Genomic DNA, 24842 nt, shown 5'->3' on the forward strand with positions numbered 1-24842 from the left:
TTGTGAGGTGGATGGCTGTTGGGTGTCTGAGTGCTTGTGTTTGTGTACTTTGGGAGGAGAGGGCACAGACATAGTGGGAGAGGACACAGGGGACGTGTGCAAGATGTGGGCGTGGTGACTGCCAGTGAAGTGTGTGCTCTGATAGGTGTGCTGGTGATGGTGGTAGTGGATGAAGATGTATTGCATGCAGGTGTGAGTGTAGGACGCATCTGGGAGGTAGGTGGACGAGGAGGAGGAAGGGGACACAGTGGAGGCAGTGGATGTTGGTATGTCTGTATGTGGATGGTGTTTGTGTGAGTGCCTGTGGGATGAAGTGTGGTGCTTGTGTTTGCCTGTACCACTCTTGTGTGTTGTCTTGTGTGCATGCTCGTCTGCCTGTGTGCTTGGGATAGGTTGTGGTTGAGGGAAATGGGATTGGGTAGAGGAAGTTGGAGGTGGGATGGTGGAAACAGGGACAATGGCTGCCATAAGAGAGGAGTCCAGAGCCAGGGTTGATCTCTGTTGGGCCGCCAAGCCAGTGTGAATGCCCTCCAGAAATGCATTAGACTGTTGCATTTGGGCTGCCAGCCCCTGGATGGCATTCACAATGGTTGACTACCCAACAGATGTGGTTCACAGGAGGTCAATAGCCTCCTCACTCAGTGCAACAGAGCTAACTGGGGCAGGCCCTGAGGTGCCTGGGGTGAAAAGAGATGGCCACCCTCCTGGGTGAGCGGGCACGGACAACTCGATAAGGGGTTACTCGGAGGGTGGTGCTGGTAGGCGGTGTGGTGGCTGTACCAGTAGCTGGGGTAGGCATAGAGGTGTCCGCCACCACCGGGGAGCTCCCATCGGAGGAGGTATCTGTGTCTGAACTGCCCCCTCCAGTCTCTGTGGTGGTGCTCTCCTCGCCCTTCGTCCCACTGGTGCCCTCAGCGTCGGAGGACTCCTGGGTCCTGTGGGATGCAGCTCCCTCTGGTGCCCCTGCTCCTCCGCCAGATGATGCTAATGCAGAGAAGGACAGGGTGACAAAACAAAAAGGGGGGAAGAGAGATAAAGTATACACTTGGTCAATTGCTGCACCAACACCACTGTTGGCGTACACAAAACACTCACACACAGAGAACAGCCCTACACACTAGGCAATGCACTACCAGTAACAATGCTAGTCACCAGGGGTAGGGAGGGACACATACCGCCAACTGCAGCATACCTAGGACCTACACAGACCTGCCTAGTAGTGGATGCCTACCAGCTAGGTAGGAGGAATTTCACATCAGAACCCTGCCCAATATGAGACTTACACTGCAATGTCAGCCCTGGCCTAGGGGCACCCACAGGCAAACTTCCCCCACCCAGATACCACCCCACCAGGGGCACTGTACTCACCCACTTGTTGCTGCTGTGAGGCCCCCAAGCACCCATCCAGCTCAGGATAGGCCACCACCAGTATGCGGGCCATCAGGGGGGTCAGGGTTCGATGGACATCCTTTCCGACAGTGGGTGCTCTGCATGCTGTAGGTCCCCAAGGTCCGCACGTCCTTGCCGATGGCATGCCATATACCCTTCTTTTGATGGGCGTTGACCTGCAGAGGAAATATACACAGGGAAAGGTATTAGTTAGACCGTCCTGCCTGTTACACTCATGGACCACCATATCCCTTCCCATCCCCTTACGCACAGACATGGACCAGCATACATGCTGCACGCTGCCCAGGGCCCATCCACCAACCTCTCCCTACACAAGGCCTTCACACACAGCACTCCATGTATTCATGCCCCATGCATCGTGCTCATAGTGTGCTCACCTGTTGGTCTGGAGGTCCATACAGCAGTCAGTACTGGGGAAGGACCCCATCAACCAGTCTCTGCAACTCCACTGCGGTGAAGGCAGGGGCCCTTTTCCCAGTCACACGAGCCATGGTAGATATCAGACACAGGTCACAGTAGCGCATGCAGCGTAGGTCCTCTCCTGTTGAAGGTCAGGTAGCAAGTGAGTGAACAGTTAGAGAATGGCGGTGATGTCTGCGGCAGTGCATACCGTCACCACCGGCATACATCACCATTGGCCACTGTACCCCATAGGGCCCAATGATAACAATGAGGATTTGCACGGCGCATCCCACAACGGCGCACAACGTCAGCGGAATTACCTCACTTCCACCTGTCCCTCCATACAGGACAGGTGAGGGCTATTTCGGGGGGGGGAGGAAATGGATCCTAACTGCGTCACAGTTCACAATTGTACATTCTGGGCATATGCCACCAATAAATTGTAAAAATCACATCATGCATTGAACTGTAGTGGTTACAATGTATAGATTATGACCGACTCCTCACTCTTTTGCCCCATAGATTGCAACCAGAGGGCCCTGTGGACAGAGAAGATGATGAGGCAGAGGATGAGGATGAGGACAACAGAAGTGCAGTGATCCGTCGATACTTCCAATGACACACAGGTAAGACAGCGTAACTTCACATTTCATTGACAGTTTTATGTTTGACATTGTCACTGGCAGGCTGTGAATTCCTACTGCTATGCCCACTCACTATACCCTTTTGCATCTCTTATTGGAGATGTTAGTGCCCCACTATCGCTCCTGGTGTGTTCACTGCAGCCAACTACAGGTCTTTCCTATGTAAACATCACTGTACAGCTGAATTGCAATGTTTAAACCTTGTTACACGAATACATATTTAAATCATTTGACATACTCCATACTTGTATTTTTTTCAAAGTGTGTTTATTGTAGTGCTCTGATGAAAAGGGGAAAGTGCAATGGGCTGGGGGGATGATGAAGGAAAGTCCAGGTTAGAGTCCAGTCTATTTGTAGCATGGGTACAATGTCCAAGGGGGCATAGGAAGGGGAGCAATGACAGTTCAAGGTGGACAGGGTAACAGAGTGGGACACAAGGGTGACAATCAGGAGAGTCTCATTTCCTGGCGGGGGTCTTGGCAATGACATTGGCTGGGATACCTGTGGGGATGTAAATGTTGTGTTATTGTTTCTGTGTGTGACATATTATGCATGGGTGGGTTTCCCTCTATGGTTGGTATTGCCCTGGCAGCTTTGCCTTGTGTGAGTTGTTATTTGGTGGGCTAGCTGATTGTCTCTAGTGTGCATGCTTTAGTGATAGGTGTCCATGCAGGTCTGTGAGTGTTGTCCATGCATTGGTGGTGCATGCTGGGATTGGCATTGGGATGAGAGGGTTGTGATGGTGGGGTGTGTGGGAGGTGGTGGAGTGATGGGAGTGAGGGTGGGATCGGGGATATGTGATGGCATGCAGGTAGGGGGCTGATAGTAGTAAAGAGTTGACTTGCCAGAGTCCAGTCCTCCTCCTACTCCTGCCAGGCCCTCAGGATGCATGATTGCCAAGACTTGCTCCTCCCATGTTCTTAGTTGTGGGGGAGGGGGTGGGGGTCCACCGCCAGCCCTCTGTAAAGCGAGCTGGTGCCTTGCTGCAATGGAACGTACCTTCCCCCATAGGTTGTTCCACCTCTTCCTGATGCCATCCCTTGTTCTTGGGTACTGTCCCACAGCATTGACCCTGTCCACGATTCTCCACCATAGCACCATCTTCCGAGCAATGGATATCTGCTGCACCTGTGATTCAAATAGCTGTGGCTCTACCCGGTTAATTTCCTCCCCCATGACCCTTAGCTCCTCCTCAAAGAATCTGGGGTGTCGTTGTGGTGCCATGGTTGTAGTGTGAGTGGTGTGGGTGTGTAGGGTGATGTGTTGGGGTGTGTGATGTAAAGCGCGTGGGTGCTGTATAGGCGATGGTGGTATGTGGCTCTGGTGGTGTGAGTGCTCTTGCTGTCTCTCTCTGTTGGCAATTGTTTGTATTCGTAAGGGGTTGTGGGTAATGTGTGTGTGGGTGTTTTATATTGGTGTGGGTGTGTGGATGTGGTGTGTGGATGTGTGTCAGGTGTGTGTAGTTTGAGTTGACCAATGTGGTGTTGTTTGTTTGTGTGTCTGTATTGTTCTGTTGGCACAACAGTGTGGGGTGTGCTACCGCCAGTTTATCACTGACCTTTGGGCTGGCGGACTTGTGTGTGTGGCTGTATAATGACGGATTGGTATGTGTGTCATAATATGGTAAGCGGATATCCTCCACAGGGGTGGTATGGTGGCGGCATTCAGCGTGGTGGTAAGTGGGATTTACCGCCAATGTCATAATGAGGGCCTTAATTTATTGTTTAGCAATTACATGGAAAAACATAATTATTTACTCATAGTATGCTAGTATCTTTTGTATATGTGCAAATAAATGTAACTTTATTTTAATTGTATTTTAATATAGTAATTATGTTAATCTAAATTAATTCTGTGCCTAGCTAATAATAATTGGCAATACATAAAACAAATATGCATTTATACTTTAGATGGAAATTTTCTATATAAATTTTAAGATTGTTTCTTAAAATCAATTTAATATATATTCCAAATACAGATTTGATTCAGAAAGAAGTTAATAAAGCGGCAGCTTTTTATTTGTTCTTCATTTAAAATAAATATATAAAATTAATTTACATGAATATTTATCTATAAATATTTGTTCTATTTTATACTTTAATAAACATTCAAACTTTTCCCTAAACTTTACTATAGGGAGATCTCTGTCCTGGTGGCAGAGATTTTAGCCCCTGTGTGAAAATTTAGAAGTAGTAACTTTACACTCATAAATTAGGCCCCACTCCCTTAACATAAGCAGTGGAAACATGACACTTTGTAGAAGGTTTGCATTTATAATGAGTAGCCTCAATTAGTAAATTTACTACAAAGTGTACCAGTAAATGTAAACAACATTTAGGGCCTGATTGCGAGTTTGGCAGTCGGAAAACCTGACTGCCAGACCCATGGTGAGGAGACCTCCACGGAGCTTGCGGTCTCCCCACCTGCCCTAATAGGAGTTTTCCACTGGGCTTGGCCAAGGTTTCTGCCAGTCAGCCCAGTGGAAAACATGCAGCGGCATTGTACTCATCTCCACATGGAGCCAAGTCCAACGTTGTCACACAGAGGGCCTCCCTAGCATCCTCGGAATGCACACTGTCTGCTGAGCAAACAGTGCATATTCCGAAGGTGCTGGGGATGGGGGCCCTTGCACTGCCACAACAATGTTGTGGGCATTCTAATTGTGCTGGCGAAGGGGGCCCCCAGCACTTGTTCTCCGCCGACCTTTTCATGGTGGTTGAACTGCCATGAAAAGGCTGGCAGATATGATGGTTGTAATCAGCAAGGAGGTGCTGAATTTAGGTCGCCCTGGCTGATCACAACCAAGACCGCCATCAGCCCGTTGGGAACAGAGATCTTGGTGGAGATGGCAGTCTTTTGGCGGTCCAACCACCAGACTTGTAATGTGCCGTCAGACTGCCACAGTCGCTGCAGTCCAACTGAAAGCCCCAAGACTGGTAGTCCTGAGACCGCCAGACTCATAATCTGGCACTTAAATTTACTCATTTGTAAGTTTACCTTTGTGAATGGCCCTGATAGTATCTTAAATAAATACACATCACTAAACATTTGTAACAAAGCAGTAACTCACTTCTAATAGTGTAGCCAAGGTCATGAAGCAAGGACTGTTATTAGAAAGAATGGGGCTCAGTGTGATAAAGATTCTAGGCAGCAGGATCTGTTGGTGCCTCTTATATCTCTCCTATGCTGATTATCTATAAATTAAATATACCCCTTCCCTATTGTAGACCATTCACTTTTCTAATTATTTCTGACCCTTTTGGGAACTTTTGTAATGCCTCGGAGAAAGCAATTGCTAATTTACCTCTCAACAAGTTTCTACTAATTCTTGGTCATCTCGTTCGGAATGTTAATAACCTAGAGCCCAGCCATATACAAGATTTCAAAAAATGTTACCTGGGGTGGCTCGCGGGAGGGAAAAGGGTAGGGGTGGCGCAGGGCTTGGGGGAGGGTATAAAAAATATATATTCATTTTAAAAACCATATATTTTTTGCCACACTGCATCGCTCCACTCCGGTCCTCCTCTGCAGGCAGAGGCTCCCAGCCTGATCTACGTCCAATCCTAATGCTGCCTTCATGCTGCTGGCAACATGAAAGCAGCATTAGGATTGAACAGAGCACCCAGCCAGGGTGTTCCAAGACAGAGTGAGAGTCTCTGCCTGCTGTCTCCAACCCGGCACCACAGTGCTGGGTTGGAGAAAGCCCAGTGTGCATCATGTATGTTTGGCTGACCTGAGAGGGCCGGTGAAACATACATGCGCCATGAGGGGGAGCGCAACATACCCCTTCATGCTTGTCACAGCCCCATGGAACCTCCCCTTTACTATAAAATGATAATAAAAATAGTTTATTATTATTATCATTTTATAGTATAGGTTTGCAGCTTCTGCTGCTGCTGGCGGGGGGTGATGCTCCTCTGACATAGCAGAGGAGCAACCCCAGCATTGTACCCATCTTGTGGTCTTAAACTCATAGAAATTAGATCACATTCTGAGCTGGCCATACATTAAATATTATACTAATCTGGAAAGCCTGCTGGCCTCCTTTCAAATTGGGCAAATGGGTTACTATGTCACAAACATGACAGATATCCGTTCTACCGTATTACAAGTGGATTATGTCCAAAGACACTTGTAATACAGCATTCACATTTGTAATGGAATCATCCATCTTAGGCCCTTAATCCATTCTCCTATTGTTCTGCTTATGGGTTGGTCAATCCATTACTTTAATAGTCCAGGATTTACTGGCCAAATCAAGCTAAGGTCGACCTGTCAGTCCTTTAAGAAACATGGGAATAATAATCCTTCTACTTAAGATAATGCACTGAACTAGATTTGAAAAAGGATCCCTCACTGAGCTTTTACTTTAGAGTGCACCTCATTTTACAAGCTTTCTACCACATCACTGGATCGGGTAGATCCTCTCTTCTCATAAACAAATCACACAGTGTTAATAAAAGTAGTTTAATAGTTCAATGAGGAACAAGCAATAACAAAACAGAAAAATAAGGTAAAACGCTCATGGGTGGCTGGGTAGGTGATGGTAGCTGCCCTGGAAGACCTACGCATTGCAGCAGATGACTGCAGTGTCAGCACACTGCTTTAACAAGACAAATAAATTGCTTTTGACATTGACACCCACAAAACATCACTTAAACTTTCAGCAGTGGGCATTCAGACAACCATTCATGACGTGTTCATCTCCTTCTTATCGAATCTCTCACAAAGAGTAAAACTAAAACCTTTATGCAACCTATACTTTTCCAATGCAGGGTACCCCAGGTCTTGTCTTTTCATTTATTTGTCCAGCCTCTATCAGCCCTAGTTTAATTCTACAGCATTCATGTTTTTTACCTTTGCTGATGATATCCAATTACCATGACTCCAAGTCCAAAGATTTCATTATTAGGAATTGAATGGCTGAAGTAAAGTTTTGGCGGGATAGACATTCAGATTGATTCATGATTATGGGTATGGCGGTCCCATGACTGCCATGTTTGTGGCGACGATCCGACCGCCAACGTTCGGGTGGAGCGGAATGCTGTATTACGGGTTTGGCGATCGTACAAACAGAAGATTGCCAGCGGCCCGCCATGCAGCACAGACCGCCATGGTCACGAGGAAGCAAACACAGGCTGGCGGAGACAGGGTTTCCGCTGAATCCATTACAAGGTTGCACACCGCCAATGTAACCGTGGCCGTCCAACCAAAATGTACAAGCTGGAGGGAACGGACAGAATAAAGAGAGACACTCACCTGCAGGCAGCCTTACATGTCCCGGGCCGAAATGGAGCCATTCACAAACATCATCCTGCTGACAGTTGAAAGACGACAAAATCAGCATTGATGTGGACGCCATCAACCATAAGTACACACACTTAGCTGTAACATCAACCTCTAAAAACAGCTTGTAGTACCAGCAACCACATCATAGGGGTGTTACGCCAGGGGCAGCAGGTGCACGTTTCAGACAACACACACTCACTGACATACATCAACACGGACATGTACACATACAATATGCACACTTTGGTCAGCACACTCACACTGCACTGCAACACTACACAAATACACACAGCCACATAGCTCAGGCACAGGGACACTGAAGGCTACACAACATTGCCACACACAACAACAACAGCACACCTACAGCACCTATACAAATACAACTTACACACTCACATTCCACACTGGCCAGGGCCCACACATACAACACACATATTTATCTATGTGGCATGGAACACAAACAGCTCCACCAGTAAACAGTCCTGCAATGGACGCACACACACATCACAGCACAATGGAAGCACAATGGCATGCTGTTAGAAATGGGGTCTTTGTTTGACAGTCAGGTTACCCCCTGTCCAAGAAAGGACCCACATTCTAGTCAGGGCAAAGGAGAATCACCCTTGGTTAACCCCCGCTCACCCTCTTGGTAGCTTGCCATGAGCAGGCAGGCTTAACTTCAGAAGCAATACGTAAAATATTTGTACCAACACACACAGTAACTCAGTGAAAACACTACAAAAATGGCACAACACAGGTTTAGAAAAATAGGGAATATTCATCAAAACTAGACCAAAATGACAAAAATCCAACATACACAAGTTATACATTTCCAAACATATAAGAGTCTTAGGCCCTCGGTATAACCTTGGTGGTAAGTACTGCTTACCGCCGCCAACATTCCACCACCGCAGCGGATTACCGCCACCCATATTATGACCCACACATAGTAATCTGTCACTATACAGCCACACACACAAGTCCACCAGACCAAAGGTCAGTGAGAAACTGGCGGTAGCAAAATTCACACAGTTATGCCAACAGACATACACACACCACACCCACACACCCATGCCACTATAAAACACACACCCATATCACCCACAACCCTTTATCAATACAAACAAGTGCCACAAGAGAGATAGCAAGACCACAGACAAGACCACAGCCACACACCACCATCACCTATACACCATCCACGCACCCTACATCACACACCCCAACACAGCACCCCACACACCCACACCCACACCACTCACAATACACCATTCGCACCGCAACTACACCCCAGGTTCTCTGAGGAGGAGCTAAGGGTCATGGTGGAGTAAATCATCCGGGTAGAGCCACAGCTATTTGGATCACAGGTGCAGCAGACGTCCACTGCTAGGAAGTTGGAGCTATTGCGGAGAATCGTGGACAGGGTCAACGCCGTGGGACAGCATCCCAGAACAATGGTGGAACAACCTACAGGGAAAGGTGCGTTCCACAGCAGCAAGATACCAAATAGGTATACAGAGGACTGGCGATGGACCTCCATCTCCTCCCCACAACTAACAACATGGGAGGAGCAAGTCTTGGCAATCATGCATCCTGAGGGCCTGGCCGGAGTAGGAGGAGGTCTGGATTCTGGTAAGTCAACTCTTTACTACTGTCACCCCCCCACCTGCATGCCAACACATGCCCTGACCCTCACTCCCATCACTTCACCACCTCCCACATACCCCACCATCACAACCCACTCATCCCAATACCAAGCCCTGCATGTAACATCAATGCACGGACCCCCATCACAGACATGCATGGACACCCATCACTAAAGCATGTACATTAGAGAGAATCACCTAGCCCACAAAATCACTACTCACACAAGGCAAAGCTGCCAGGGCAATAGCAACCATAGAGGGCAACACACCCATGCACAAGATGACACACACACAAACATTAACACTGCATTTACAACAGGTCCCCCACCCAACGTCACCGGAGAGGAGGTGCCAGCAACTTCCAGCCCACCCCCAGAGGAGGCCCACAGTGATGACAGCAGCTCTGGACCCCTGGATCTGGATGACCGACCTGGCCCATCAGGGATCTCTGGACAGTCGGTAACACAGGCACAGTCCAATACCACCACAGAGCCTCCCACCTCTGGAAACACCAGCATAGTACCCACCCAGCGGGCCCATACCTCAGTCCCCAGGACACATCAATCAGCAGTGTGTACACCACTACAGGGACCCCAGGCCACCCCACAAACACAGGACGATCAGGGACCTGGGGCCAGTGGCAGTGGGCACACTGTTCAGGGGACAGAGGCAAAGAACAACAGGGAAGCTGGGAGGACTGCTGTGCGACGGGGAGGACAGGCCCAGGGAACCGACTCTCCAGGAGGCACTCACCAACAACCTGGGAGCATACCACCATTCCCAGGAGACGATGGGCCAGAACCTGGACAAGTTGCAGGAGAACCAGCGGCTGCAGGAGGGACAGTACCTGGGGATCAGGGATGACTTAAAGGACATCAGCACCACCCTGGTCTCCATTGCAGGGGTGCTGGCAGACATGGCCAACACCATGAGGGAAGCAGTGGCACACCACCGGGTCCCTGACACTAGCCAAACCGATGAACAGCCTTTCACCTCCGCTGCCACTAGTGGACAGAAGGCCCTGCCACAGGAACAACAGGCCACCCGCACTCCACCCCCTGCAGAAGGAGAACCACCCCGCAAACGGTCCCTGTGACCCAGGCAGAAGCCAGAGAACATTGCCAAGACCCCTGCCAGGAAATAAGACTCTCTTGATTGTCACCCTTGTGTCCCACTCTGTCACCCTGTCTACCTTCAACTGCCATTGCTCCACTTCCTATGCCCCCTTGGACAATGCACCTGTGATACAAATAGACTGGACTCTATCCTGGACTTTCCTCCACCTTCACACCAGTCCATTGTGCATCCTCCTCTAAACCTTAGCACTGTAGTATGGAGTCTGCCAAATCATTTAACCATGTAGTCGTTTAACAAGCTTTAAACACTGCAATATAACTGTACAGTAATGTATACATAGGAATGACCTATAGTTGGCTGCATTCATCACACCAGGAGCAATAGTGGGGCACAAATATCTGAAAATAGAGATGCCAAAGGGTACAGTAAGTGGCCATAGAAGTGGGAAAATCAGCCTGCCAGTGACAATGTCAAACACAAAACGGTCAATGTAAAGTGTAATTACAGTGTCTTACCTGTTTGTCATTGGAAGTACTGTTGTATTATTGCACTTCTGTTGTCCTCATCCTCATCCTCTGCCTCCTTATCTTCACTGTTCACAGGGTCCACTGCTGCCACACGCCCATCTCCAGCCTCAGCCTCCTGCAGAAAAGGCACCTGGCAGCAACGTAAGGCAAGGTTGTGCAACATACAGCATGCCACAATGATCCGGCACACCTTCTTGGGTGAATAGTAGAGGGATCCACCTGTGAGATGGAGGCAACGAAACCTGGCCTTCAGGAGGCCGAATGTCCTTTCTATTATTCTTCTTGTTCGCCCATGTGCCTCATTGTAACATTCCTCTGCCCTTGTCCTGGGATTCCTCACAGGGGTCAGTAGCCATGAGAGGTTGGGGTAACCAGAGTCACCTGCAAATATCGAGGGACAACTGTTAGACACACAGTAACCGAGGGGCCCACACCATACCCATACACCAACATCCCCTGGGTGGGAATCAGGGCTCACCTATTAGCCACACCCGGTGCCTCTGGAGTTGAGCCATCACATATGGGATGCTGCTATTCCTCAGGATAAAGGCATCATGCACGGACCCAGGATACTTTGCATTGACATGGGAGATGTACCGGTCCGGCAGGCACACAATCTGCACATTCATGGAGTGAAAGCTCTTTCGATTTCTGAACACCTGTTCATTTCTCCGGGGGACGACGAATGCAATATGTGTGCCATCAATAGCCTCAATTATGTTGGGGCAAACGGTGAGTAGCTGGTCAGTATTCCATATTTCCAAACACTACACTGCATTGCATGTTGTGACTGTAACAGTATATTGTTGGAAAGGCCCAAATGGTGCCTATGTTGACTGTGACACAGTTAGGTGCCATGGCCTGCCCCCCCCTAAAATGGGACAGGTGGAAATTAGGTAATTCCGCTGACGTTGTGCGCCATTGCGGGAGGCGGTCGAAAACCACAGTGCAAATCCTCATTGAATATCATTGGGCTCTGGTTTACAGTGGCCAATGGTGATGTACGCCGGCGGTGACGGTACGCACCACCGCAGACGTGACTGACGTTTTCTATCTGTTCACCCACTTGCTACCTAACTTTCAACAGGCGAGGACCTACACTGCAAGTGCTGCTGTGACCTGTGTCTGGAACCGACCATGGCTCGTGTCACTGGGGAAAGGGCCCCTGCCTTCACCGCTGCGGAGTTGGAGAGACTTGTGGATGGGGTCCTACCCCAGTACCGACTGCTGTATGAGCCTCCAGACCAACAGGTGAGTACACTGTGAGCACGATGAACGGGGCATGAATTCATGGAGTGCTGTGTGTGAGGGCCTCGTGTAGGGGGGCTGGGGTAAGGGCCCTGGGTAGCGTTCTGCATGCATGGTGTGCAATCTCTGTCCGTAAGGGCGATGTGAGGGCTATGGTGGGCCATGAGTGTAACAGGCAGGACGGTTTGACTGATACCTTTTCCTACGTGTATTTCTCTGCATGTCAACGCCCATAAAAAAAAGAGTATATGGCATGCCATCACCAAGGACGTACTGACCCTGGGGTTCTATGGCAGGTAGAGCACTCACTGTCGCAAACGGTGGGAGGACCTGAGACGCTGGGCACGAAAGACGGTGGAGGCCCAGCTTGGGATGGTCTCCCAACGAGGAAGGGGTGCCTGTCGAACCCTGATCCCCCTGATGGCCCGCATACTGGCAGTGGCCTATCCGGAGCTGGATGGGTGTTTGGGGGGCATCACAGCAGTCACAAGGGGGTGAGTACAGTGCCCTAATACTACTTGCGCATGGTGGGGTGGCATCCGGGTGGGGGATGTGGGTCTGTGGGTCCCCCTAGGCCAGGCCGCCCAGTGCAGGGTAGGGGCATGTTGGGCAGAGTCTGATGTCAACCTCCTCCAAACAAGCCAGTAGGCCTCTACTACTGGGCAGGGGTCTGTGGGTCTCCGGTATGCTGCAATTGGCATTAGGTATCCCTGCCCATGGGCTGGTGACTAGCATTGTGGCTGTTAGTGCATTGCCTAGTGCATAGCGCTGTTCCCTGTGTGTGTGTGTCGTGTACGCCAACAGTGGTGTTGTTGCCGCCATTGATGAAAGGTATACTTTGTCTCGTCCCCCCCATTTTGTTTTGTCACCCTGTCCTTATGTGCATTAGCATCATCTGGCAGAGGAGCAGAGGCACCAGCGATGGGGAAAGCTGCATCCCACAGGGCCAGGAGGGCCAATCCACCGACAGTGAGGGCACCAGTGGGACCGAGGGTGAGGGGAGCACCACGGCGGAGACTGGAGGGGACAGTTCTGACTGTGATAACTCCTCCTCCGATGGAAGATCCCTGGTGGTGGTGGACACCTCTGTGCCCACTCCAACTACAGGTACAGCCACCACCCCTGTACAACACCGCCCTCCCAGCAGCCCCTCAGTGTGTGTCCTGTGCCTGCTCACCCAGGGGGGTGGGCATCTCCTTCACCTCAGGCACTTCAGACCCTGTCCCAGTTAGCCCTGCTGCCCTGAGTGAGGAGTCTATTGACCTCCTGCGATCTATCTCTGTTGGGCAGTCAACCATTGTGAATGCCATCCAGGGGTTGGCAGACCATTTGCAACAAACAAATGCATTCCTGGAGGGTATTCACTCTGGCATGGCGGCCCAACAGAGATCAATCCAGGCTCTGGCCACCTCCCTGATGGCATCCATTGTCCCTGTTTGTAGCCTCCCCACTCCAACCTCCTCTGCCCAATCCTATTCCCCTCAACCCCACCCTATCCCAAGCACACAGGCAGACCAGCAAGCACCCAGGACAGCACACAGGAGTGGTTCAGGCAAACACAAGCACCACACATCATCCACAGGCACTCACACAAACACAAACCAGATGCAGACATACCAACATCCACTGCCTCCACTGTGTCCACCTCCTCCTCCTCATCCACCCTCCTCCCAGTAGCATCTACACTCACACCTGCATGCACTACATCCTCATCCACTACCACCATCACGCCTATCACTACACGCCCATCACTGGCAGTCACCACCCCCACATCCATACATACATCCCCTGTGTCCTCTCCCACTGTGTCTGGTCCCCCTGCTCCCAAAGTACACAAACACAAGCACTCAAACACCCACAGCCATCCACCTCACTACAGCATCCAGCCCATGCACCTGTACCGAAACACAGCAGACAGACACCTCCTACAACCACTTCCTGTTCCTCCACTCCCAAACCTTCGCCCTCTTCCCGCCCCAATATCCCTAAGAAGCTTTTCCTCTCCACCATTGACCTCATCCCTACCCCTCCTCACTCCCCGTCCTTCACGTCAGGGCAGGATGAGGAAAACCCAGGCAAGCACCTCAGCCACCCCGTCCACAGCCACAGTAGTGTCGACAGCTACTGCACATGGGAGAGGATCCCGGGCAACAGGCAGCAACATTGATAGGGTGCCTGCACCAGGTGCATCAAGGAAGGGCAAGGAGGCACTCCCAGCTGCAGGTGTGAAGGGCAAGGGGCAATCCCCAGCTGCTGACAGGAAGGGCAAGGGGCCTGCACCAGCAGGCAGGAAGGACAGGAGGCCTGGTGCTGGGACTCATTCTGAGCCCCCACCGCCAACCATGGTGGTTCAGCCGTCCGAGGCTGCAAGGGATGGGCTGGAGCCTCCCCCCACCACTGCTAGCACCGCTACCAGCACCACCGCCACCAGCAGCAGCCCCAGTGGGCAGCCGTCCGAGGCTACAGGGGATGGGCTGGAGCCTCCCCCCACCACTACCAGCACCGCCACCTGCACCAACACCAGCACCACTGACAGCAGCAGCAGTCCCAGTGGGCAGCTGTCTGAGGCTGCAGGGGATGGGCTGGAGCCACCCCCCACCACTGCCAGCACCGCCACCAGCACCACTGCCACCAGCAGCAGCCCCAGTGGGCAGCCATCCGAGGCTGCAGGGGTTGGGCTTGTGCTTCCCCCCACCACAGCCAGCACCGCCACCAGCAGCACTGCCAGCAGAAGCAGCCCCAGTGGGCAGCCGTCTGAGGCTGCAGGGGATGGGCTGGAGCCTCCCCCCACCATTGCCAGCCCCGACACCAGCCCCACCACTGCCACCACTGAGCAGCCGTCACCGCCGGCGGACAGTGAGTAGTCCTGCCTCCATGGGCTATTGTGTATCCTGGCCCCTGCAAATCCAGTGGGTCTGAGTCCCAGGTGAGAGACTGTGATCTTGCACTCCCCAAAATCTTCATCACAGGGAACAATGCCCCCTCCAGAACCAGTGGAAGAAGCCATCCACTCACCCCATCCTTCCCAGGATGAAGCACACTGGGCACCAGGCCCCCTCCAGAACCAGTGGAAGAAGCCATCTACTCACCCCACCCTTCCCAGGATGAAGCACAGTGGGCACAAGGCCCCCTCCAGAACCAGTGGAAGAAGCCATCCACTCACCCCACCCTTCCCAGGATGAAGCACACTGGGCACAATGCCCCCTCCAGAACCAGTGGAAGAAGCCATCCACACACCCCATCCTTCCCAGGATGAAGCACACTGGGCACAATGCCCCCTCTGGAACCAGTGGAGAAGCCATTCACTTGAGAGATTGTATCCTTGCACTCCCCAGGACCAATCAGTGAGCAAACCACCCACTTTAGAGACTGTGGCCTTGCACTCCCCAGGTCCAGGCAGTGGGCAAACCACCCACTTGAGAGACTGTGGCCTTGCACCCACCAGGACATCGCACAGGGCATGTAGCCCCCTCCAGGACCAGTGGCGTTGTACCATCTTGCGGCTGAGGTGACCCCACATTCCCCATACCCCTGAGGTACCTATGTATTTTCCACCTGATGCCCCTGCAGTGTTCTCTCTGTGTTGTTGCAGGAGTGAGGTGGGGCCTTTGCCTATGTGTTGTGGCCCTGTGGCCCACGGACATTGAGGACTGGGCAGTGTCCCTCCATTTGTAAATATGTATATACATTTGTGATTTGATGTACTCATTCATGTTCTTTAATCGGATTACACTCACTTTCTTCAAATCATTTTGTCCTTGCATTATTCCTGACGGGTATGGGGTGGATAGTTAATGTTACTGCATCTGGGTGTGTATGGTGTTGGGGGTGGGGGTGTTGCGTGTGTGTGCCACTCTCTGTTTCCTTCCCCCTTCACTTGTGTGCTAGGCAGCAGTACTCACGGGGTTCGTCTTCGCTGGCGGTGGTGTTCGTAATGCAGGAAAAGGTAGACGAGCATGAGAAATATGTGCAACTGGGCTCCATGACGTCGGAGTTGTTCCCTGAGTCTCCAGAGTTGAGTCCTTTGACTTCTGTCATGCTTTTGATGTTGTTGGTACAGCCCCAGAAAAGGTGGTGGATAGGCTGGTCATAATACAGCGAGCAGTACATTGTCTTCCACCTGGTTGTTGGCGGTTACCGCCGTGGTGCTTGCTGCTACTGCCGTGGCAGTCAGTGTATTAAAGTGGCTGTATGTCTGAGCAGTTTCCGCCATGGTCATAATTCCATTTTTGTTACCGCCGGCCTGTTGGCATATTACCGCCAACTTATCACCAACCGCCAGGTTGTAATGCTGGCATTAATCCTTAGAAAACAGTGAGAATGCTGTTGTTACACAAAGTACCTGGTTAGCATAAAAAATAAAGGTGCACGGGCGAGCGTGCATCGGAAAAGTCAGCGATGCATCAATACCTTACTCGCAAGTGAGGCCGTGGGTCGTTTCCTTCTCCGGTCAGGTCTGCAATGCGTTGTTTTTCTCCTGCAAGAAAGCGATCAGTCGATATCCGGGTGGGGCACCTCAGATCCTCACAGAGTTGGGTTGACTTTGCCACCCAGGGATGATGCATGGAAAATCTGGTTGCACGGTATTAGGAAATCGCGCTGCCTGGGGTTTGCGTCATTATCAGTCTCCGTTAGCGGGTGTTGCATGTCGTTTCTCCAGCCGCGTTGCATGGATCTTCTAGCCACGATGCAGGTAGAGTGCTGATTTCAGCCACGAAGCCAGCAGTGCATCACTTATCAGCTGTGTCATGGAAGGTGCATCAAAAAATGTTCGCACACAGTGGTCTGTGCGTGAATTTACAGTCCTTGTCTGCCAACGTCACCTTTCAAGGGCCCAGGAACTGGATAGGGCACCACTTGGCAGGGCAGGAGTCTCAGCAGAGAGTCCAGGTGCTGGTATGGGAAGTCGTTGATGGCCATGAGACCTCAACAACAGGAGGCAAGCTCAGTTCAAGCCCTTGGAGATTGTTCTCAAGTAGGAATGCACAACAAAGTCCAGTCTTTGTCCTCTTTCACAGGCAGAAGCAGCAACTTCAGGATAGCCCAACAAAGCACAGTCACAGACAGGGGCAACACCTCTCCTCATCTCCTCAGCTCTTCTCCTTGGCAGAGGTTATGCTTGATTCCAGAAGTGACCTAATTTTCAGGGGTTTTGGGTCCTCTTCTTATACTCCTTTCTGCCTTTGAAGTAGGCCTACTACAAAGAGAAGTCTCTTGTTTTCAAGATCCACCCTTGCCCAGGCCAGGCTCCAGACACACACCAGGTGGTTGGCGACTGCATTGTGTGAGGGCAGGCACAGCACTTTCAGGTGTAAGTGACCGCTCATCCTGCCTTCCCAGCACAGATGGCTCATCAGGATATGCAGCCTTCACCCCAGCACACTTTGTGTCACTGTCTAGAAAAAGCTGCAAACAGCCCAACTGTCAAGCTGACCCAGACAGGGAATCCACAAACAGGCAGAGTCAAAGAATGATTTGAGCAAGAGAATGCTTACTTTCTAAAAGTGGCATTTTCAAACACACAATCTGAAAACCAACTTCACCAAACAATGTATTTTTAAATTGTGTGATCCATATTCCATTTGCTCTCAAAGGGAATTTACCCTTTAATAATATTTAAAGGAAGCCCCCATGAGAGAGATAGGCCTTGCAATAGTGAAAACCAAATTTGAAAGTAATTCACTGTCAGGACATGTAAATCACGTAAGTACATGTCCCACCTTTAACATACAGTCCATCCTGCCCATGGCTCACCTAGGGCCTACCTTAGGGGTGCCATACATGTATAAAAAGGGAAGGTTTAGGCCTGGCAAGTGAGTACACTTGCAAAGTCAAATTGCCATTTTAAAACTGCATACACAGACACTGCAGTGGCAGGTCTGAGCCATGTTTACAGGGCTACCAATGTGGGGGCACAACCAGGGCTCCTGGCCAATTAGTAGCATTTGATTTACAGACCCTGGGCACCTCCAGTGCACTGTACTAGGGACTTACTAGTAAATCAAATATGCCAATCATGGAAAGTCAATTACACATACGTTTTACATAGGAGAATTTGCACTTTAGCACTGGATAGCAGTGGTAAAAAAACAGCAAAAACAGAGCCCAGCATACATCAACAACCTGGGAAACAGAGGCAAAACCTTAGGAGAGACCACGCCAAGGATGCCAAGCCTAACACATGCACAAAACACAGTGAGACAAATTCACCAAGAAGAACATAACAAATATATCTACACAATTTGGATGGGGCCATCAGGGGCATACAGGGAATAGGATATATAACATTTTGAACAGGGCCCTCAAACAACATGTCCATGGGAAATAGCCTCCATGGGTCTCGGGGACAAACAATACCAAAACCAATTGTCATGTATTTCTAAACAATGGAGAAGGGAAAGTCCACAAAGCACATACAACTCCTACTGCATGGGACATACCTCTACAGGAACCATCTGTAAGGGACACACACCTAATTGGGCACATGCACAGGCAAATGCAAAGAAAGGTAGCACAATTCGACACACTCTATGTCAGCACACACAAAACTCAGGCTAACACATCACATACATAGATAAGCCAGATCAGGGGAACAAGTCTAACACCATACATGTTCACATTGAACATCCCAAAAATAAATACTTACCATACCAGTGTACAATGCCAACACACTACCATTGCACGTACACACACACACCTATACATACAACATATACCCTTCTCTTGGGGGACAACAGCACTGCACACAAACTCACATACTGCTAACAACAGCAACCGGAGCAGCACACAGGCTCAAACACACACAGCTGGAGACAGACAACCAAAGTCACTCAGGAAAAACAGAAAGCTAGAAAAGGAACTGCAGGACAAAGGTGTACCCAAAACAAAACTACTGGTGAGTATATTAACTTGAACAACTATAAATGTCCAAAGGCAATTGGCCAAGCCATGAAAAAGTCCAATAATGGCACACTGTGGTGCCTAAATTTAACTCCTAACTGCCATGTAATTTCCACAGGAAGGGGCATCATGGGGGCAGGCAAGCACCTCAGGGATTTTCCCTAGGGGGCGTGTGGGGGATCAGATTTGGTAGGGGGGGTTTGGGCTTGGGAGGGGTGGGCTTCTTTTTGGGAGGGGTGGGATTCTCCTGGGGAGGAAGAAGAATGGCTACTTGCAGGGGGGCAGCGGAGGCCTTGGAGGTGGAAAGGACAGGCTGGGAGTTGGGTGGGGTCCTTCTGGGTCTGGGTCTGGGATGGGGAACAGGGCAAAGGTTAAGGTCAAATAATATTTGGAGGTTGAGGGAGTGATTCTAGGTATAAATGTCTTGAGTGCATGCTTATGGGAAGTATGCTTGTGTATGGTGCGTATTTGTTGGGTGGATGAGTGAGGGCATTTATGACTTAGGAGGATGGAGGTGCTGGGGGATGCCATGGTGGGTGGGTGTCTGTTGGAGTGGTGACTGCAGCTATTGTGGATATGGTGAATGTAGGTGTGTCTGTAGTTGTGGCATCTGCATGTGTGGTTCTTGTGGTGAATGTCTGAGGGTCTGCTGGGGTGGTGCCTGCAGGTAGGATGGGTGTGGTGGCTGTGTCAGTGATTGTTGTGGTGGTGTCTGTATGTATGCTTGATGTTGTCTGTGTGATGCTGGGGTGGTGGGGGTGTCAGGGGAAATTGTGACTGTTGCTTTGTCTGTGGGAGGATATTGTTTGTGTGTGTGCCACTGTGTCTTGTGGTGCTTGTGTTTGTGTGCTACATGTGTCGGTTAAGGTGGATGAATGGTGATCTGTTTATGTGTTTTGGGTAGGTAGGGGAAGGGGTGATTTGGATTTGGAAGAGGGAGGTGGAGGGGGGACAGAAGAGGGCGTGACTGGCTGCCATCAGTGTGGAGGTCAGAGCCTGAAAGAATCTCTGTAGGCAAGCATTGCACAATGGATGCCCTCCAGGAATGCATTAGTCTGTGGAATTCACAGTGGCTGACTGACCCACAGGGATACCTCTCAGGAGGTCAATAGCCTCTTCACTGGGGGCAGCAGAGGTAACAGGGGCTGGGGCAGAGGTGCCTGTGGCAAAGGAGATACCCACCCTCTTGGGTGAGTGGTCACAGTCAACTATGTGGGGAGCAATAGGGAGGGTTGTGATAGAACAGGGTGGCAGGCAAAGATGGTACTGGGGGTACCTGTTGAATCCACCACCACTAGGGAGTGGCTACTGGAGGAGGGATCCCGTCTCCCCAGTGGCATTCCCCTCGTCCTCCAGGCCACTGGGTCCCTCTGTGTCGGTGGTATCTTGACCTGAGGCCCCGTGGCCAGATGCTTCCCTCCCCACTGCTTACTCATCTCCTTCGCCTGCCTGTGCTAATGCTGCAAAAAGAATGAGAAATAGGGTCATAGCATATACATGATAACACTTCAATCACAACTATTATTGACAAATAATGCCATCATGTCAAGTAGGCTCCATAAAAAACTTTCACCTAAGTAGCACATTCATGTGCTATAACACATGCATGCCATCTGGACTTACCGAAGTTACACACAGGCTACTCAGGATCCCAGACAACTACAATTTCATGGCTGAAGTTTTGAAAAAACAATAACCATGCAACAATTAGGTGACCTCACCATCTTCACAGCTGTGCCACATGCAGCAGACCCAAGTTAACTTGTAGCTAGCAACAGTATCCCTTTGTAGAGTATCTTCCTATGTTTCACACACAGCTTTATGCACACATCTAATTTGCAATTACATGATGTACCAACAATTTGAGATGATATCAATGAAATCCAGCTTTCTCAGACACAAAAGTGCAATTTTCTGATGTAGTTGATAGGGAAATACCCATGACACAATGGACACATTTCAACAATGTACATCTCAAAAAGTGACACCTGTCCCAATAGAGTCAAGGAGATAGTTCAATGTCACTCAGATAGGCCTCACATGTGTCATTGAAAGGAACAACATTTACGTCAGGTGCAATATGTTGGGGAGAGATGTCTCTAGAATACACACAACAATGAATCAGTAAGCCCTAGGATAGTCACCACTAATGTCTGACACCCATTACAATGCCATCATCTGAGTGTGTCTGTAGTAAACATCTGTACCTTGCATGTTGGAGTGACACACATCTTGCAAGGACTAATAGAAGGACCCCAACATGTTGTCCAATGAGAAGCAACATCACTATCCATATCTTAGACATGCCAACCTGGTATCTGTCTGTGAATGAATGTCTGACTCCAAACACATGTGATGTCAACATCACTGCAAGTCTCTCCATGATGCATGACAACAGTCAGTGAACAATCCTCAATCATTAAACATGTGCAGTGTACTTTTCCACATGATGACACATCAAGGGCATAGATAAACACAGTGTGGTTCCACAATCTAGGCCTACCTGTCATGTCCCTCATTGCTAGTACAGTACTAGATACCAAGTGACATACTATGACACATGAAGGTATCTGTCAGTCAATAAACAACGCTGAGACACTCCTGTCTGTGGGACAGCATGAAATGGACCAACATTGTAAGTGTGCAATTCCACTAACTGGGTTCCATGCACATATATTTGTGGGAATGCAGACATTACCCCATCAACATGGGTAAAACATGCATGAAATTGCAGATTAAGGATGTTTCCTAAAGGGAAAAGGACACAAGCTGATATCCAGGCACAAGGAATGTTGGCCACATTCATGGGACATAATTCTACTCAATGAACATTTCCCACTTACTAAGGGAAAATAGCTTTCTACATGTGTAAACCATTAGCCATGTAAGCCATGTCACATCTATGCTGGGCACAAACGTATTACAGGCTGCAGTAAGGCACCAGCACCCATCATACACTGAAGATAACTTGCTTCTGGGTGGCAGAGATGTGCATACACATATGCCCAGACACATGGCAGAGGACTGTGATTCATAACGCACTTAACTTTTGTCTGTGACTTTCAGGGGAAGTAACCTGTAGGTCAGAAATTACACCCACTACAACAACAAAAAGTACATTAATGTTCATTGTACACAGCCATTTGTGGTCCTTACAGAGATTCCCCGCAGGGTTGTACCAGGTCCCAGGTTCAGAAGGCAAGGTACACCAGTTTGATAAACTTGACATGTCAACACAAACAATCTCCCATCTAATGTGTGACTTGTGGCTCATCCCTAATTGTCAGGGGGAACAGTCAGTGCCTCACTCAATCACCTGGCAATGGGACAGACAGGAAATTGCTATCTACTCACCCCCTTGTGGCTGCTGTGCTGCCCTCAAATGCGCACCCAGCTCCTGGTAGGCCACCACCAGAATGTGGGCTATTAGAGTGGTCATGGTCCGAAGGGCACCCTGCTGACGTTGGGAGGACAGACCCAGCTGGGCCCTCCGTAATCTCCAGGGCTCAAGCCCTCCCACCTCTTTCTGCAGTGAGCGCTCCATCGGCTGTAGACCCCCAGTGTCCGCACCTTTTTGGCGACGGCTCCCCAAATCCTTTTTATCTGATGGCCTTTGGCCCGCATGGATACAAAAGACAATACAAGAAATTATGTCCACAAGTCTGAATCAAAATGGCTGCAGCACATACATGTCAGTACACGATGCTGTGAACATTCTTTTTTGCCCAAACCACATACCAGCCACTGAGTACAGGGACATGACTACAAACACTTCCAAAACTGCAGATCAGTCCACCACCCTGCTCAGGTCCTCCACTGACTAGGTGGGGAAACTGACATCTTGTGGGACATGCTCCAGCAATCTGACTGAGATCTGAAGAACTATAGGACACATCACAACTCTGTGTCTTCTGAACGATAGACTCAATGGGCATTAATGTACCAAATCACTCACACACTGTGAGGAAGGTTCTCTACCAACATTTATTACAGGCTACTGTCAGGGCACAAAATCAGACACCACACATAGCTAACAATGAAGTGACTGGCATGGTGGATAAGGAAGGTATGTAACCTGTCCATGTGTGGACATGTGGACTAACAAATGCCTACTCATGCCACCTCAGGGTGTAGGGTTCGATATCACGTATCTGTGCCACAGAACATGCTTCTGGACATATGTGCCCATCCTACAGAGATGGCATCCAACAAACAATGGCATGCATTGTCCATTTTCTGCAATGTGACAAAACAAATGAGTCACATATCATGGGTTCCCAGGATTCATCGCACTCTCTGCACTGTGGGACTATCATTTATGCAATAAGCCTGCGCAGGACAAATTTGACCCGTGTGATGATGACAACAGGGCTGTGGGAGTAAGGTTCCTGTCGGGGTCAGAGACACACATTGATAGTGATGCCAAGTGCACATTAATCACAAATCATTGACTCTCTACTAAACCATTTACATACTCATCAGGGAAAGAACCTCAATAAGCTGCATTCTAGCACAGAGCCGAGATTTGTTCACATAACAGGATATACTGGGATACAGGCACAATGTCACAGTTGCATAATCAAAATGACTCAACTCCAGCCTAGACTTAGACCCATACTGGCAGATACATTTGACAGGCCCTGGTCTCTGCAAGCTGAGCAGACAGAACCTTCATGAAACTCCATTCCCATCACTTCCATGCACAACAGTACATCATGTAGCCAATAGTAATTTAGCATGTGGTGTGTATGTGGCAACCTGAAGGGCAGAGTGAGTCAGGATATTTCTTCAGAATAACAGTTTAGTAAGGCCAGATGTGGTTTGAAATCTGAGAGGCAACATACACACAGTTGACTTTATACACACTTGATAGACACAACATGCATACACAGCTCATGCTGTCATGCAAATACATGTGGTCTCGCATTGACAACATCCATGTGTCAAGTGATGTATGGGGTTGGCTGTGATGTCACTTCACCTAGTTTTGTGCATCCAACATAAGGTACAACAGGGTACACTCAAAACACACATACACCAAAGTCTGAGGACTCAACATATGGCACTGAACATAGTTACATACACATTGACTCTTGATGCCACACATACTGCCCCTCCATGGCTTTGACTTTACATTCTGGCACACATGGGCACAATCTACCCTGTGAGGAAGGAAAATATGATGAAGTACAGTGAAAAAAATGCACAAGAGACACATACCTGCTCCTCTGGTGCACCATAAAGCTGTCCATACATGGGTAGGGCCTCCTCCACTAGCCTCTCCAACTCCTCCGGGGAGAAGGCAGTGACCCTATCACCTGCTAGATGTGGCGTGATTGCTTCCAGAGGTGGTACACAGCAACTCAAGTCGCAGAGGTCTTGTTGGCAGCAGTGGCAGGAGTCAAGTAAAGGATTTTTCAGAATATGGTGGTCACATTCACCACGTACGCGGCTGTCACTGCCAGTGGACACAGCTATTTACCTGCTAAAGACACTGGCAACAACGTTACCCTATGGCGGTGTCAGCCACAGTTGCAACCGCCTACCACCTTGATGACTTCCGTCTGCGTTGCAGGTGTTTCCTAATGTCCAGAGGAGTAGGTCAGGCACCTGCCATTTTAGAGGAATAATATGCAAGGTGTGGCTAAGGAAAATGTGTCACAACTCAGAAAATACTGCATATACCAATGATAAGTGCTTGT

The sequence above is a fragment of the Pleurodeles waltl genome, chromosome 10 (assembly GCF_031143425.1).
Source record: "Pleurodeles waltl isolate 20211129_DDA chromosome 10, aPleWal1.hap1.20221129, whole genome shotgun sequence".
Classification (NCBI taxonomy): Eukaryota; Metazoa; Chordata; class Amphibia; order Caudata; family Salamandridae; genus Pleurodeles; species Pleurodeles waltl.